General features: G+C 43.6%; 1 protein-coding gene across 1 annotated transcript in view; it reads left to right on the forward strand.

Annotated features, from left to right (window-relative positions):
* The window catches only part of SUGP2 (SURP and G-patch domain containing 2), a 42,657-nt gene extending 40,779 nt beyond the window's left edge, over positions 1-1,878 (forward strand). Inside the window, exon 11 of the mRNA XM_088478435.1 lies at positions 895-1,878. The gene's annotated coding sequence lies outside the window, so the exon portion shown is untranslated. The remainder of the gene's footprint in view (positions 1-894) is intronic.
* The last annotated feature ends 14,828 nt before the right edge of the window (positions 1,879-16,706 follow it).

Here is a 16,706-nt window from a genome sequence, read left to right on the forward strand (position 1 = left end):
CACATTTCCTGTTTAGGCCAAAATTCCAGAACATTGAATACCAATAGAAATGTTGGTTCAGTTTGTGGATGTTTTGGGAAATAGTGATTCATATGTTTTTGTTTGTTTTTTATTATTATTATCCCCAAGTTGTGTCTTTCTAATTTTGCAGCATAATCTGCATTGTTCACAGGGCACTAAGTGAGCACAATTTTCTGGCTTGACACACCAGTTTGTTGCAGTTTTGATTTTTTTTTTGGGGGGGGGGTGCAATAAGTCAGGTAGTTACCTGGTCACAGACTATACCATGTTCTATATATTCATATTCAGTGATGAATTCAGCTCTGCATTAATCTTTTTGCTGTGTCTCCCGTGGTATTTCAAACAAAGTTGTGTTATTCAACCAGCTGCTCACACTTCTATGGATTTGTATTGTTAGTGTTCATAAACTGTGAATGTTTCATGACATCTGAAACATCAGCAGCTTAAAATATGAATCTGAACATATTTAATCAGTGCTAAGGAGAATGGATTTTTTTCGTTTGTAACTTTCCAAATGTTAGAGCCAGAAGTTTCCTACACTCGTCCTTACAAACCAAAACCATGTATGGTTTGTTAGTGTTTAAACGATTTCTCTTTACACCAGGTTCTGAAAGTTTTCCATTAGGGACGTGGCCCAAATCACAGCAATTTAAGGTGTGATTACATTTTGGTGCCAGTTTTTTTTTTTTTTTTTCCCCACTGGGCATTATACCCCCAAAATTCAGTGAGCAGTAAGTCTGCATTATGCTGTATGGTTTTGCTCTTTATGGCAATGAAGCACTTGCAGGCTTGGTTGGGCCTTTATGTATTTGCGGAGTCTATTTACTGCCATAAAGTATTCACGGTGTCTTTTTTTTTTTTTCAATTTTACAGGAACCCTGAAGACTACAGCAAGTCAGGAATAAGTTTTTCAATATATTCTAGGTCTTATTATATGACCCCATAACTTAGTATTCAGACTGAATTCAACAGTGTCTTCACGACTTTCCAAGTAGTCCATGTAATTGTACAATAAAGTTTAAGTTTCTTTCCTTTTGTAGTTGAAGATACGTTTAGAAAGTCAGTGTCTTCCTGTTGCACCTCACTTGGATAGCTGAACCCCTCCCCCTCTTTGCTTAAGTCTTAAGACTTTTGGTTTTAACCAGTCTTATATAATTAACCGTTTAAATGTTATGTTACTATGCCAGCTACATAGCAAACAGGTTCTGTATGTTTTAGTTGTAGGTGCAGTGCTGTTCAATGTGTTTTTTTTTAGGAGAATTTGTGTGCGTTCCTTTTGTGATATGTTTGCAGGCCAAGTCCTTTCTTTTTCTCTATAGAAGTCCTCAGCGCAGCCATTAAACATATAGGGGAAAAAATCTGAATGAGTCCTTAGAAGATAGTTAATATCCGATCTGTTGGATCATTGTTGACTGTATGGTAGCTCAATGCATAAAAGGCAACTTCTTACCATACATTCTGATATTTGTCATGATTGGCCCCAAGCAAGAACCTTTTTCCAATATTCTTGTATAATATTTACTGGTTTCCAATACTTTGTTGATACTCATAGCCTGCACAGAATTCTCTAGCAGCATGACCTGTCAAAAACTATCAAAGCTTGTGCTTGTGAGCTTCAAAATTAATTATTTGTTGCATAGGGGAGATGCTGTTGACATAGAGGGAACCTATGTAATAGTCTTAAAGTAAGTCTTTGTGAACCCTGGGTAAGTAAATGTTATACTTCTATGTCAAAAAATGTTTCTTTGGGCAGCATGCGGTTAAAATGGGCGTTTGGTTTATTTTAAATTGCAGTTAAAGAAGGAAAGCTTCTTAAATTGAAATTAATGTATAAATAAAATCTTAATTTTGATTTGACCATGCTTCAGAGTTGTTTTTCTTGCTATAATGTAGTTGCTTCAAAAAGTGGTCAACTATAACGTGTTCTTTACACCTACATCAATTTTTCTTTTTTTGTTTTAATATAATGTATCTGAATCCTTAAATGGGTACATTTTAGTGAATCTGATATGAGAGAAAACAAACTTTGCAGCTAAACTGCATTTCTTTTGACTGATCAATGATACATCTGCTAAAGTGGAACACAAACATGCAGTTCAGTTGGGTGAATTGTGCCCATTGTCTGTAGAATAAGTAAACCAGCTCATGCCTTGTGGTCACTGAATCGGTGACTGGTCGGGTACGGGGGATACTGGCGTTCAGGATACTGGTGGTGAGAATCCCGTCGCCGACATCCCAACAGGGTTAAGATACACCCTCGCGCCCCTCTCTCCCTCTCCCTCTCCCCTAGTGCCTAACGCTAACCCATCCCCTAACCTCGCTACATTCCTCCGGGGGTTCCCGGCGGTCGGGATGCCAGCATCGGGATCCTGGATACCATATATTTGCGAGTATCCCCTAGAAATGGATGTTTTTGGGGAATAAGCTGCAAATTTAATGATAAATGGGCCCCTGAAAGAGTGTCTCTTCACGTCCCTTATTATTTCACTTGTGATCCTGTACGGAGGTCTGGAAAAAGTGAATGGTTTGGGGTGTCGGGATATTAACCGCATCCTGACCTGGCGTATATATGCTATGTATAATTGAAGGGCTCTTCACATGCAATTGAAAAGTAAAATAAAACGTTGCATAGGTTCAGTGACACTGATTCAGTCAAACAATGTAAGCATGGGGATAAAATTGTGTACTAAAGTGCACAATCATGGGTATTTTTCTTATATGCAGTACATTTAATGTGAAAATATTTTTTATGTTCTTTAGAGAGACCTTTTTTAGGAAGGCAGTAAGTGTGTACATAAACCACCATCCAGGAGTAATCTTTAGTTGTTCATACTCCTTCCTTAACCAAAACTCATGTTAAAATGAAAGTATGTTTGTGCGATGTGGAGTATGACAGTGATGAGTTGTTAGCAAACGGGTTGGGTACAGGATGCCAGCGCTCAGGATCCCGGCGGTCAGAATCCCGGCCAGGTTACAATGCCGATGTCCAAAGGCAAGTACAGCTAACCTAATCCTCCCTCCCTGGTGCTTAAACCTTATGTTTAGAAGAAACCGATATTTACAGTTAAAGATGAATTGGACATGGCACTTTTATCCACGAGATATTTAAGTAAATAGACTATCGGCATTTAAAATTACATTGTTATGAATCCTAGGTCATAACCTCTTCATTAAAATAAATCATTATTACATAACACCTTCATCCACTCCCCTCTTCAATTATGTGATGAGCAACAAACATAAATATTCTAAGCATATTCTTTTACCAAATGCGCTATAAAAGAACAGCAGTATGAAACTTCATCATTTATAAAGCTGCAAACCAAGGAGGTGGGATTCTTATTTCCATTTACTACTTTAGTGCCAGCATGTTCCCTTCTGCTTTACAATTGGGAACAAAATAGTAGTAAAACAAGACGGGGTAGTGAGTGATAGGCAAAGATGTACGGGAGCCTTGCCTGTCAAACTTACAATCATTCACTAGTAACATTAACAAATAAATTTAATTAAAAAAAGCAGCTCATGGGTCAAATTACCAATTAATAATTTTATTGTTCTGCAATGGCAATTCCACCTTGGTATATAAAATTTTTGGTACTTCCGTAACTTTGCGGCCCCCTGGTTACGCTACTTGCGTATCTTCACTGAATAGTGAAGATACCTAAGTAGCATAACCAGGAAGTACTATTCGGCCCCTTGCCGGCTCGCGCCGCAGCGGGCACGGTGGCTTGCTTCACTCGCCACATGGATTTATTCCCCCTCCATGCCCACTTGGATGGTAGGGAATGACGTCGGACATTAGTGTAAAGATGAGCTAGTGTCCAACGTCATTCCCTACCATCCAAGTGGGCATGGAGGGGGAATAAATCCATGTGGCGAGCGAAGCGAGCCACCATGCCTGCAGCATAGCGAGCCCACAAGGGGCCAATTAGTATTTCCTGGTTACGCTCCTGACGTAGCGTAACCAGGGGACCGCAAAGATACAGAAGTACCAAATTTTTATTGGATAGTGCACTAACCAGCAGGGTAATTTCCTGGGACAAATGGAGTTTTTTTTTTTTCTTCTTCTTAGTGCAACTCAATGTACTATCATACTGTATGCTAAAGATTGATAAAAATATATACTTCACGGTCATACTTTTATTTTTGGTTCCCCAATATCTAATTTCTCTAATTTAGAGTCACTGACAAACAAGGGTTACCTCTTTGAGATCGCGTACATAGGAGACTCCACTCAGTTTTTTAACTTTAGCGATGAAGCCATTATGTAACGAGTCACACATGACAAAGGTGTGTCGGTATAACAAATGTGATGACGTGACCTTAGAGATGCATCATTGGTCTATCGCTGATTCTATTAAGTTTCTTTTTTGTTACACCACTTTTTTTTTTTGATTGCAGTGCATCTCCAGGGAAGAGGAGCCATGTTGACAATGAGCCATGCCTCTATGGCTTTGACTTCCTTTGTGTAGGGTGGTGAGTTTGTTGTGGATGTGATCATCCATGGCTATTATATGAATGACTTAGGGTCAGACCCAATAAAATCCAGTGTTCTTTAACTAAATTAAAATTAACACTTGAATTGCCTTCAAGCAATTCAGTTAGATCCTGGTTTATCTATTTTTTTTGATAGGTTCCGTGAACTTGTGTTAACGCTGGCACCTACCTGAAAACATAGTTATCAGTGATTTATTTTGTTGGAGCCTGCTAAGCTCCTGAAAAGAAATACACGATAAGCTGCTGTGTAGGAAAAATATTCCAGGTGCAAAACACAGTATACCGAAGATGCAGCTGCCAAAGGCAATGTGACCCTACAGATAAAGTGCAATACTCAGGTACTATTATGCATTATGGAATATACATAAAATTGTAATGATCAACTTGGGTACATATAAAATGTATATAAAAAAAACAAACCACCATAACTGCTTAAAGACTGTATAAATGCTGGTATGCACTCGCATAACAAGAAAAGCTCAGCATTCATCAGTCACAATTGAGTGATAGCTTGTTTTTTTTTATACTGTACCTACTGACAATGTGATTTTCAAAAATGGTGTTATATTCTTCTAGACTAGAAAGTGTAATGATTATGTAAAACTTGATCACATGCAGCAGATCGCAAATTTGAAAGTCGCAAGAAATCATATCGACTGTACTTGGATTTATTCGGAATAGTCCTTTATACATTGCCAACGGTTGAAATGTTTCCTTCAATGAGGTTGGCAATAGGGTATTAAAATGTGTATGGGACTTCCTTTAATGTTGGATTATTGTATACCAAAAGATATGTATCAAATACAGGTATATGACCAATCCTGCTTGAGAGAAGGACACTGTGTAGTAAAGTACAATATGTTCTTGGCTGCTGCTAAATATATAAAAAAAAGTAATAAAAAATATATATACAATTATAGAGAGAGGGAGAGATCACTTCAGTCATGCTGTGTATTAGCTTCAAACTATTAATTAGGCAAGAGGCCATTGAAGCAGAGTTGCTGGTGCAGACACCATCAGCTGCACAGTGGTTGGTGTTGAGCAAGGTGAAGCAACCGCTGCCACTGATGTCTGATGGGCTGGACACGCTGCTGTGTGCTGGGCTGCAGTGGGACCAGCAGCAGCAATCTCCTCTGCCTGTGTGGGGGAGCCCATGGTATTTCAATTATTTACATGTGCAACAACATATAGATTTTTCTGCCGACTTGAAAAGTTGAACATTGTGGATATACCTTTAAATATCTGGTGACAATTGGAAAATAAAGGAATAGAGAGATTGGCAGCCATCTTGTTCTGGGTGGAGATAACGTCACTTCCGGAACGCACATTGGAACGCAAATACCAGCAGCCATACCAGTTCCGGTTCTCGTCTCTTCTGGAAGAGACAGTGGAACGCACAGAGTAAATAGCCGGTGCTCAGATGGTTCCAGTCCCTGCAAACATCACTTCCGGTATCTAATGGAGCCGGAAGTGTGGGGGACGTGTCATCAGCAGGGGATAGTTAGTTGTTACAGGGAGGGTATTTAAGGACCATTTTGGAACAATATCCCCATGCTTTTGACGACGGACAGATGTCTGAAACTCATTAAGCCTGTGACTCTTGATCTCCAGTGGAAATGATCTGTGGGAATGAGGACTTACCTTACCAGGACGTGAGAATACAAGTATTTCCAGGTGCCAGAATTTGATCTGAAGAGGGTAACCAAGTGTCTACAGTTGGCCAGTGACCAGGGGGGGACTGTGATGTATGCTTTTATTTATATTTAAAATGTGAGTAATATGATACATTTTTCCATTTGTTTGACAATACTACACTACTCTTTTCTGCTTTACCTTTGAGAGAGAAATTTTGTGAAGCACACGCTGAAGATACTTCAATACAAATAAGAAGTCCGTAATCAAGAGAAGTTATTTATACTAGTGTGTCAATGCATACATCAATGGGAATTTAAGGACCATGTGCTTTAATACTATATACTTATAGATCTTAATGAACGGAGTGAAGAAGTAAGGCCAGCTATACACTTCGCCAATATCTGCACGACAACGTGCATATCAACTAGTGTGTACGCACTATTGCGTGCTCCCACAGCTCGTATGAGTCGTCTTCCGATTAGGTGCCAATCGTGTAGTGAGAGGTCCCAGACGATATGTCAGTCCAATTTTGACGTCATATGTTACCAGTGATCGTTATAGTGTGTACGGGAGCAGCGATATATCATTTATGTGTACGTTCAAAATCGTTTGTTCTGGCCCCATGGGAAATTGGATGTAAAATTTGGTCCAATTACAAGTCTTCAGGTGTGTACCCACCCTAAAGGCGCGTATCCACTAAATTATCAAATGGACTATTTGAATGTTATTATTCATCGTCCGCAATATCGTTCAGTGTGTATGCCGTCAACCACCAGCGATGCGCACTCCCGCTGGTCATTGACAATAACTTTCATCGCCCGTACTTGCAGGGCAACCTGGCAATATCATCGGGTTCTGCAAGTACGGGGATGAGGGATGGTGCTGGCACTGAAAGATATCGTTAATTATATCGTTCAGTGTAGATGCTCGATGTCGTTAACAACATTGAGCCTGGCACTGCAGGGCAAACTGGTCGATATCGTTCATGGAGCATATTGTCTAGTGGATACGCGTCTTAAGGCCGGCTACACACTTGGCTGTTATCGACAAGATTTGCCATATCGGTACGACAAATCGTCCATGTCGGCTAGTGTGTACTCACTATTGCGAGCTCCCACGGGTCGTATGCGACGTCTGCACGGCCAACCAGAAGATATCGCAGGCGATTAGGTGCCAATCGTGTAGTTGGTGCGGCCATCCGGACAATATATCTGTCATATGTTGATCGTTGTAGTGTGTACGGGAGCAGTGATAAATTGCTGTTCATATGCGATATTGTACACTCAATATAGTATGTTCTGGCCTCAAGGGAAATTGGATGAAAAATCAGTCCAAATTTAAGAGACATTAGTTTTTACTTTTGTGATGAACTTTATAATATTTCTGAGAGTGCTCCATAGTGAGATATTTATTGTATTATACATGTTTCTACTTCAGGGTCCATAGGGGGTCCACAGGGTTGACCTTGGGGTATAGGTTGGGAACCAAATCCGGGCACCACGCAGTTAAAGCTTTTAGCTCCCAGGATGCACTTGGGTCCACTCTCCCTATAACCCCGCCCCCCAGCCAGAGGCACCTCAGTTTAAGTTGGTGCCCGGCCGGAGTCGGGTCACCGTTACTGCAGGGGGGCTGCTTAGCAGCCTCTAAGCTTAAAAGAGTTTTGTTTTATTATTTTTTTACTACTCTTCAGAGCGGCAGCATCAGACTGTCCAATGGACGTCTGAGCTGCCGCTCCTACACCCCGCCGGCGCTGCGACGCCAGTACAGATCTGGGGATCGCAGCGGGACCACAGAGTCTGTACTAGCCGGGCTCTGGAGGAATCCCTGGGCTGCTGCCGGATCGACGGGGACAGGTAAGTCGCGTGGTCACCGCTTGCGGTGACCCGCGTGTACATGCAGCCTTATGCCTCCGGTCTCTGGGGACAGACCGGAGGCGCTAGCGGTGGCGGCGGGCTCCCCCTCCATGGAGGCATACCCCGCGTGTCCACAGCCCACCAGGGATTATAGCGGCAGCGGGAGCCGGCATCCCGGGGGGTCAATTGCTAGCCAGGGGAGGAAGCCTTCCCTGTCTAGCGGCTCCTCCCCTCAGCTCAGCGCGCCTTTCAATAATACAGTCTGGCGTCGCTGAGCTGCTTCCTCCGCGGGCCACGCTTCTTCTGAGGTCTCCAGTGGCCATTTTCTCTCTGTGGTGCTGCAGAACTCTTAGGATGTCAGTGAGCCCAGTCCCCCTGCGTACCTGGCCATTTTGGGTCAGTGTACACAGCGCTATAGCCTTCCCAGACACTGAATCTGGGCAGTTGAATGTAGCGACATTGTGCAGTATATTATATGTCATGCTTATGTATGTATATATATATTTTTCTGCATTGTATGTGACTTATGCTAGTGCTGACTGTCTGCTTTTTCTCTCACCTGTCAGTGTATATCTATCCCTTTTCTTTATCTGCCCTAATACAGGTGTACCTGGGGTGGTTCTGAGACCTCACATATATATATTTGTTAATATCTGTGAGGTTTGTCACATACTGTTGCGTGCTGCACGTTGCCATATTTTAGATGGAACTGTGAGTTGCGTATGCTGATAATGGGTTCCTGCAGCTAATCTTAGCGTCAGTCAGGACCGGTATGGCGCTGCTTAATATTTCCGTCAAGATAGTCAGATATATCTGACCAGGAGATTGCACACGATACTGCACCCATTATTGCTATCCTGCAAGTCATAGCCTGCAGGAATTAGTGCGGAGGATTTTAACTCAGAAAGGTTTACGTATGCGGCACCATCTGGTGCCGGGCCCCTTGCACGACCCCCTTAAAGGGCGTTGTTTCTCAGGATCCTCTCCTTTGAGGATCGCCGGGCGGGCCCCATTGTCGTCACTCGCTTGGAGTTACTTCACCATACTGCCCTTTTGAACTCGGGGTATCTCGCAATTTCTTGCAATTTACCCCTGTGTCACAGACTATCGCTCCCTGCCGGGGTTTTTCACAGTACATGAATTACCTCCGATACCACATCGGTCTGTCATTCCCCTTGCAGGGATTACCACAACGGCCACCCTGGTGGATGTCGTTTTATACGAAATACTAATTGGTGTGATATACGCCCTGTGGTTACTGACCAGTGGCTCTGCCGTGAACTGGATGGTATATTCGGGTCTTTCCCTCTCACATGGGGGGAGCCGATCTCAAGTATTATTATCCCTGCTTTGGGGCTGGTAGCCAGGCTCATTCTGGATATAGAGAAGGTCGATCCTGCACCAGTATCATACATCTCCCGTTTTCTGCCCAGCGGGTGGATCTCATAGCGGGAGTCTGGCTGTCCCCAGATACGAGGAGTCACAAAGGCCTCCTGTTTCCCATTCCCTGAGGGTCCTCACAAGTAATGGAAATCCCCTTCTGGGATGGATTTGTATGTTAATCATCGGGTTACAGGCATTAATACGCCTCCCATCCCGGCCTGGACGAATTTTACGGATCCATAGGTGGTAACTTTGCCTGAAATCAATGTACTCGTTTTCAGGGCCTGTTGCCCGTCCTACCATGGCCATCGCATGGTGATGCTTTTGTGACGTTTTTCCCCTCCAACACGTCTGAGGTTCAAATATCTTTTTGCCGCTCACAAAATATGCAGTGGTCATATGTGGGATTACCTCATGGGATGCCGGTCTTCTAACTTTCAGGGTTTCGGCGGCGTCTGTATCCAACGCAGTACCCTATGGCTGCGTTATGGGAAAGCAGAGGTGCACACTCCTTCCAGGGGGAAGTTCTTGTTTGGTCCTGGCCTTGACAAGATCGTTGCATCATTGGCAGTATCACTAATGGGGAGATACCGTCTTTAGCTACTCCCACTACATTCGGACTAACTCTGTTAAGTCTTTTTGTCCTCAGGGTCAGCCTAAAGGCCTGTTTTTTCCTAGGCTGTCGGCCTCTACGGGGGCCACCATATCCAGTACCGAGCAGTCCTGGACTTCCGGACGACCCTGTTTCTACACCTGAGGATATACCCTCAGCCTGACGGGACAGGTCTACATCTGGGGAATTTCCAGAGTGAGGTACTGATTCTCAACGGCCTCTCATTGCTCATGCAGCCTCCTCACAGGCATTGTTACACGGGCCCTTCTTCAGAACTGATCAGGGCCTTACAATCCCAGAAAGCTATACAGTCTTTGTGGTAAGCAGAGCTATTTCGGCCAACCTCACTATCTCAGTGAGGGACTGGTTGTTCTACTTTCTTTTTGGGGCGGTGACCGACTGGTCCTCCTTTGCCTATACTCTGTCTCAAATCCCTGAATCAGATTCCAACGGTGCCTTGACTCAGGTGGAATCGTCCATGCTCCATCATCCGATGTTTGGAACCTGGGGATTTTATGGTATATCCGAGTATTCAGGATACGTACCTACGGGTACATACAGAGCCCTCTCAGCATGGGTTCAGGTTTGCTGTGCCACAGCAACACTTGTAAGTTTCGGGCTCTGCCTTTTGGGGCTGTCCTCAACTCCACCGGGGTTTACCAGCTTTATGGATTTTCTGACAGTTCACCTGTTCAGTGTATCCGAATGCTCCTTTCTCTGGACGGTCTCCTGCTTTATGGACGGTCTTCTCCAAGGTACTTTACCGCCAGGTCAGGATAACCGGGGCTTCTTCTCGGCACAGATAATTAGTCAACAGAGGAAAAGTCCTCCCTGCATCCCTCACAGGGTTTTCTTCATCTGGGAGCACTGCTGGATTCTCAGAATCTGAGAATTTTTCTGGCGTAAGACAAGATCTCCACTCTTCAACTTCGAGTGTGCGGATATCTACGCAGTCGACATATGTCATTACTCTTTGTGATGCGCGGTCTACCAGAGTGTCTACCTTTTGGTAGGGTGGAATGTGCTCAGTTCCATTCCAGGCCTTGCCATAATTGACTCCCCTCCAGATGGATCGAGTTTTTTCCATCGGATCGCTGTTCGAACGATGATACTTTCTCCGGAGGCGAGTTGGTCTCTGTCCGGGTGGCTATGGCCATCTCGTCCAGGGTGTTCTTTGCTAAAGACAGTGTCTGGTCCGCATTCATTTCGGGGCAGTTGGACGTCTGTCGCTTCTGCCCTGCCACTTAACTTGTTGATACTTTAAGCTGTCTTGGACTTTCACTCTGGCCTAACCCATTTGTCACGGTAAACCTGAATAGGTTCAGTCCGACATTGTCACAACAGTGGCTTCCATCTAGGCAACACTGGTAGTTGGGTGGCAATGTTAGGAATGTCACCCATTCTGACATAGTCCAAGGGTCTTCTCCTGGCCAACTCTGCGGTGTTTATTCCCGGAGCTCTCCATTGGGAAGCGGGCTTCCTCAGCCGTCACGGCGTGCATCCCGGGGACTAGTCTCTTCTCCAAGAGAGGTTTCAACTCCTGGTGAGCAGAGGGGGCCTCCCTGAGGGGATTGATCCCCATGGCCTTCTGACTCGATCACACATTACCGGTGTTACAGTCCAGCTCTAGGAGTACTGAAGCTACCTTCAGTGACTCTTTGTCAGTGAAGTGGTCCTTCCACTTTGTGTACCTGTGTCCTCCGGTCTCCCTTCTTCCTCGAGGTCTTCGGAAGTTTAATTCGAGACGGAGGGGCTTTCCTTCTGGGGGCTCCAGGTCGTCCCAGACATCACTGGTACTAAGATTTTCGGAGTCTCCTCCTCGATGCTCCGTTCCTACTGCTTCACTATCTGGACCTGTTGTCTCAGGGTCCTTGTTTTTCCCTGGATCTGGATCGCTTGTCTTTAACTGCGCCCCTACTGTGGTCCTCGGGCTTCCCTGGCTCTGTCTTCATTGAGATGTTTAGAGCAGATAGGCCAGACTTTGCTGGGATCTGCCACGGACTGTGGCATACATAATTCTTATGGTATCGTACCTGTCGATACGCTCCTCCGGTGTCCAGGATTTCCAGATATTCTGGCATTCCTTCCAGCTGGCTTGGGTTTCACCCTTGGCCTGGCCTTCCTGACAGTGCGGATCTCTACACTGTCGGTATGGTTAAGATATGGAATTGCTCCGCTCTGGTATCCAGTTCATCCTTTGGAGTGTTTTCTGGATTATGTCTCCACTTGTCCTCCCTAGGGACTCCTGGGGAGTTAGTAGTGGTTCTTTGTTCCCTCCGGGGACAGTCAATGGAACCGCTGGTTGTGATAGCCATTACATGGTCTATTGTTTAAGCTCTCTCTCTCTCTCTCTCTCTCTCTCCCAGGAGAGTGTCTGAATGGGGAGCGTTCTCATGTGGCTCCCTCTTCTGGAGGGCATCATGTCAGGGTGTGAGTTGCTCTCGCCCTGTGTTTCTTCTTAAAGTGGTTTTTAGGTTCCATATTATTCTGGAACTTATGGTATGGCCATTCAGTTCCCAGTCCTCTCGGCTGTTGTGGCCTCATGGACTGTGGTCCGGCCTCTTTGGCTTTATGTGATCCGTTCAAGTTCCTTATGGTAAGCGGACTCCTTATTGGTGGTCTGCGGTTTCTGGTTTTAACAGGAAACGATGGCCGGCCTATAATGAAATGTTGACTGGATGGCCTCAGGGGCCTACCCATGGGTGGGCATTTCTGTCGTTGAGGCTTGTTTTTTTCTCGGGCCGTGTAACCCTCGTGGGCGGCTCGTCGTGGCGCCTCGGCTGTTTTGCCTTACTAGGTGTCCACGTGGTCTTCTGTCCATACCTTTTTAAGGTTCTAGGCATTGGTTTCCTTTGCCTCTCAGGATGCTTCCTTTTTGGCGACGGATTCTCCTCTCAGCACAGGAGCGTCCCCACCCTTGGTTGAACTGCTTTGGGACATCCCCAAGGTCAACCCTGTGGACCCCCTATGGACCCTGAAGTAGAAAACAAGAGATATGGTAAGAACTTACCTTTGTTATCTCTGTTTCTACGAAGTCCATAGGGTCCACAGGGCGCCCGCCCTGACGCACCTGGCTTCATATGGGCTGTGTTACTGGTCACCGGCTTCCCGTCTCCTTTTCTGTGAGTATGGTTCTAGAGTGTTCCAGTTTTTCTCTCTCTTTTTCTCTCCTCCTCCGGCCTTTGGCTACTTACAATCTGAGGTGCCTCTGGCTGGGGGGCGGGGTTATAGGGAGAGTGGACCCAAGTGCATCCTGGGAGCTAAAAGCTTTAACTGCGTGGTGCCCGGATTTGGTTCCCAACCTATACCCCAAGGTCAACCCTGTGGACCCTATGGACTTCGTAGAAACAGAGATAACAAAGGTAAGTTCTTACCATATCTCTTGTTTTTGAGAACAAGAGTGAAGGTTCCATAAGGTAGCCAAAACAGTTTGCGCAGGATTAGGATCATTTATTAGAGACCTAGAATAAGTTTGTGAATACTAATGATTATAATTTCAAATTCATAAATTCCACAAGACCACCATGGATTTCCTGGATCTTTCCCTGTCTGTTTTGTGATCACAAACTTGAGAAAGATGATAATAATATCCTGAAATGGCAAAAAATGTGGATAAACCAATGACCTTGGCGCTTAAGCCAAAAAATTTAAAGTATATGTTTTCAGTTTTTAATTATTTTTCAGCTGCAAGTCTTTGATATGGAGCTTGTGAAAACCCTATATTTGAAAAACTAAGTATAAATTGATTAAATAAGACTGTTTTATTTAGTTTATAACACTAAATTGTGAAATGGCAGAAAAATACACAAGTCAGGGTTCCATATGGTTTGAAAACTAATTTTCCATTTAATCACATATAAAAAGCAGTCTTTAGTTGGGTCTGATATAGACTTCCAATGTAACGGTATTTAATCCAATTAAGGTAAGATTAGGGAAAAATGTGTGATGACTTTCAAAACACATACTATAGTGTCACAGTTAGTGAACATAAATAAGGTATATTAGGATAAGTACTTCAAAGAGTGTCCTGAATACTTACCCTGCTGGATAATGGGTCTGGTCTCTAAAAATTGCTCAAGTCGCAGCCGGAACTGGGCTATGCTGCACCAGCAGACTTTCCGTCTCGTGCCTGTCATCTGATTGTGCCGCAGTTGCTAGAACAAAAAAAAAACCTTTGGGACATGAGTGCTGTCGTAAGACAGAGATATATATTCAAAAGTAAAAAATCAGTCCAATGGTAAATCCTTTGAATGGAACAGAAAGGGAAAAAAATCTAAATATCAGAGGATGTTGCAAATATCAAAATAAATGAAGGAACTATGTGGATCCAAAACCCAGAGTGTAAAAGAATGGGCACACCCTCACATGCAGGTGAATAGCAGGTCCCAACGCCTTAAGAAATATGTCAACTTACATTTGGGGCCAAATGCAATAGCCTGTGATTTGCGGGATCCAGCGAGATGGCCATTAGATTTAAAGCCGGAATTAGTTTAAAAGCAGAACCAACCTGGTTTTGCCTTTTAAACTAGTTGCGCTTTAAATCTAATGACTATCTCGCTGGCCCCTGCAGTCGCAGGCTATTACATTTGGCCCTAGAAGTTGGGAGTATGGTGTTCAGTCCAAACGACATGTAGAAAGAAGAAATGGATACAATAGTGCAGAGGTTCCCAAACTTGGTCCTCAAGGCAATCTAATGGTCCAGGTTTTAAGGATAATCATGCTTTGACACATGACCTAATTAGTACCTCAGTCTTTTGATTTAACCATGTGTGCTCAACCATGGATATCTTTAAAACCTGGACTTGAGAACTGAGTTTGGGAGCCAGTGGAATAATGTAATATGTATTGTCAGGACTTGTATATAAGATAGACCACAGGTTCTCAAACTCTGTCCTCAGTGTATGTTTTGCAGGTCTCACAGAATTACTAGCGAAATAGTTAGCTGCATCTGCAGATCTTTTAAAATGTCGGTGAGTAATGAATACACTTGTGCACCTGCTGGGTGATATGGAAAAAGTGAAGTGTGTGTGGTCCTGAGGACAAGTTTGCGAACCACTGAGAGAGACCATTACCAAATGCACTCACATCAAAAGAATACACAGACATTGTGTTTTTTTTGTACATCTTCATATGCATTCCTTCTGACCTTATAAGGTAGATCACCCTGAAGTTCTCCCTTCACCTTCATTGTAACCCACATTGTCACTTCAAGGTTGCACATATTAAACTAACTACACAAGGAGGTGATAGACACAAACAGTTAAACTGCAAGTGTTTTGATTTTGCCAACTGAATTCAATATATCCTGATTTGAACAAACCAACTGAATTATTTTTATGATAATAGTAAGAATAAACAAATATGTGGGTATGCTATTTTGCATATTTTATTCTTTATATATTTACAAAGTCATCAAAAGCAAATAAAAACTGGGTAACAAAATGTTTGTATCGCAATAAAATTATATCTAGCTCTTCATTTCGATAATTCGTATTATGAATATATATAAAATACACACACATACATTATATATTGTGACACAGTCAGGATAGGGGTCCCTCTCCTGGGGTAGATGAACTCCCTCTTTACACACACAGCAGCTGTAGAAACAGGATACAAGTCTCGGGTTCTCGTACAAACGGGTCGGCGCCAGTCTTTATTGTGCCAACTGAATATAAACAAAGTCCTAGCCCAGCTGGGTACTAGCTACACAGCAGCTTCCCTCTCTGTAATAATGGTAGGGCCTATTGCCCTCACCATCAACAAAACACATGCACATTACTTACAAGGATTATCACCAAGTGTCTCTGAACAGGCTAGTCTGCCTGCTCTCCCAGGTGTGAGACACTCAGCCACAAACAAACCATGCTTATATTAGCCATTTCCAGCTGCAAGCCCTAATGAGCCTGTTACCAGGCTGAAAGGCCCAAAACCGGGAGTGGCCTGTGGATGTAGCTCTCCCTCTCCTCACATCCACACCCCCAGGACCCAAACTGGCTTTTCCAAAAGTCGACACTCTGGTCTGCTTGCAAAACAGACTTCTCCTGTTGCTGTTTAGAACACATAGGCCAAAAACCTAGGACAAATGTACCTGCTATTGACCACTTTACCAGTGCTTCTATCACAAAATATATAAATTTAAAAAAAAATACATCAGACAAACAACAAAATTAAATAGCTTACCAGTCTGGATGCATGTCACTCCTCCCGCTCGGCGCGCCAGCCACCAGACCGGAACTAGGGCGACAGGAGTAGCCAGAAGTTCAGTGCGTGTCAAACGCCCACGTGGTCTCCACAGGCGCAGTGGCTAGCGGAAGAAGCACTCAGCTCGACGGTTGCCATGACAACCTGCTGGGTAAACATGTACACATAGAAATACATGAAAATACACAGACAATAACATATACATAACCAGTAATGATCTCAATAAGCTCTTAGTGACAAATAGGGCCAATACATTCCTCATAATGATCAATATATGATACTATATGGACAAACCAATTTTTTGTGTGTGAAATGCAAATAACTTGTGATATTACAATATGATGCCTCAAGAAAATGGTGAACAAAAGTGAACTGAAGAAAAAACGTGACACAATGTGTGAAAATAATGAAAAAATGTGTACTGCAAAGTAAATATTAAAATAATAACATTTCGTGTAAAAATGTGTCGAATGAGAATAACTGATGTGAAGTGAGTGCTG

The sequence above is a fragment of the Taudactylus pleione genome, unplaced genomic scaffold (genome assembly GCF_031769625.1).
Source record: "Taudactylus pleione unplaced genomic scaffold, aTauple2 ptg000214l, whole genome shotgun sequence".
In the NCBI taxonomy this organism is placed as follows: domain Eukaryota; kingdom Metazoa; phylum Chordata; class Amphibia; order Anura; family Myobatrachidae; genus Taudactylus; species Taudactylus pleione.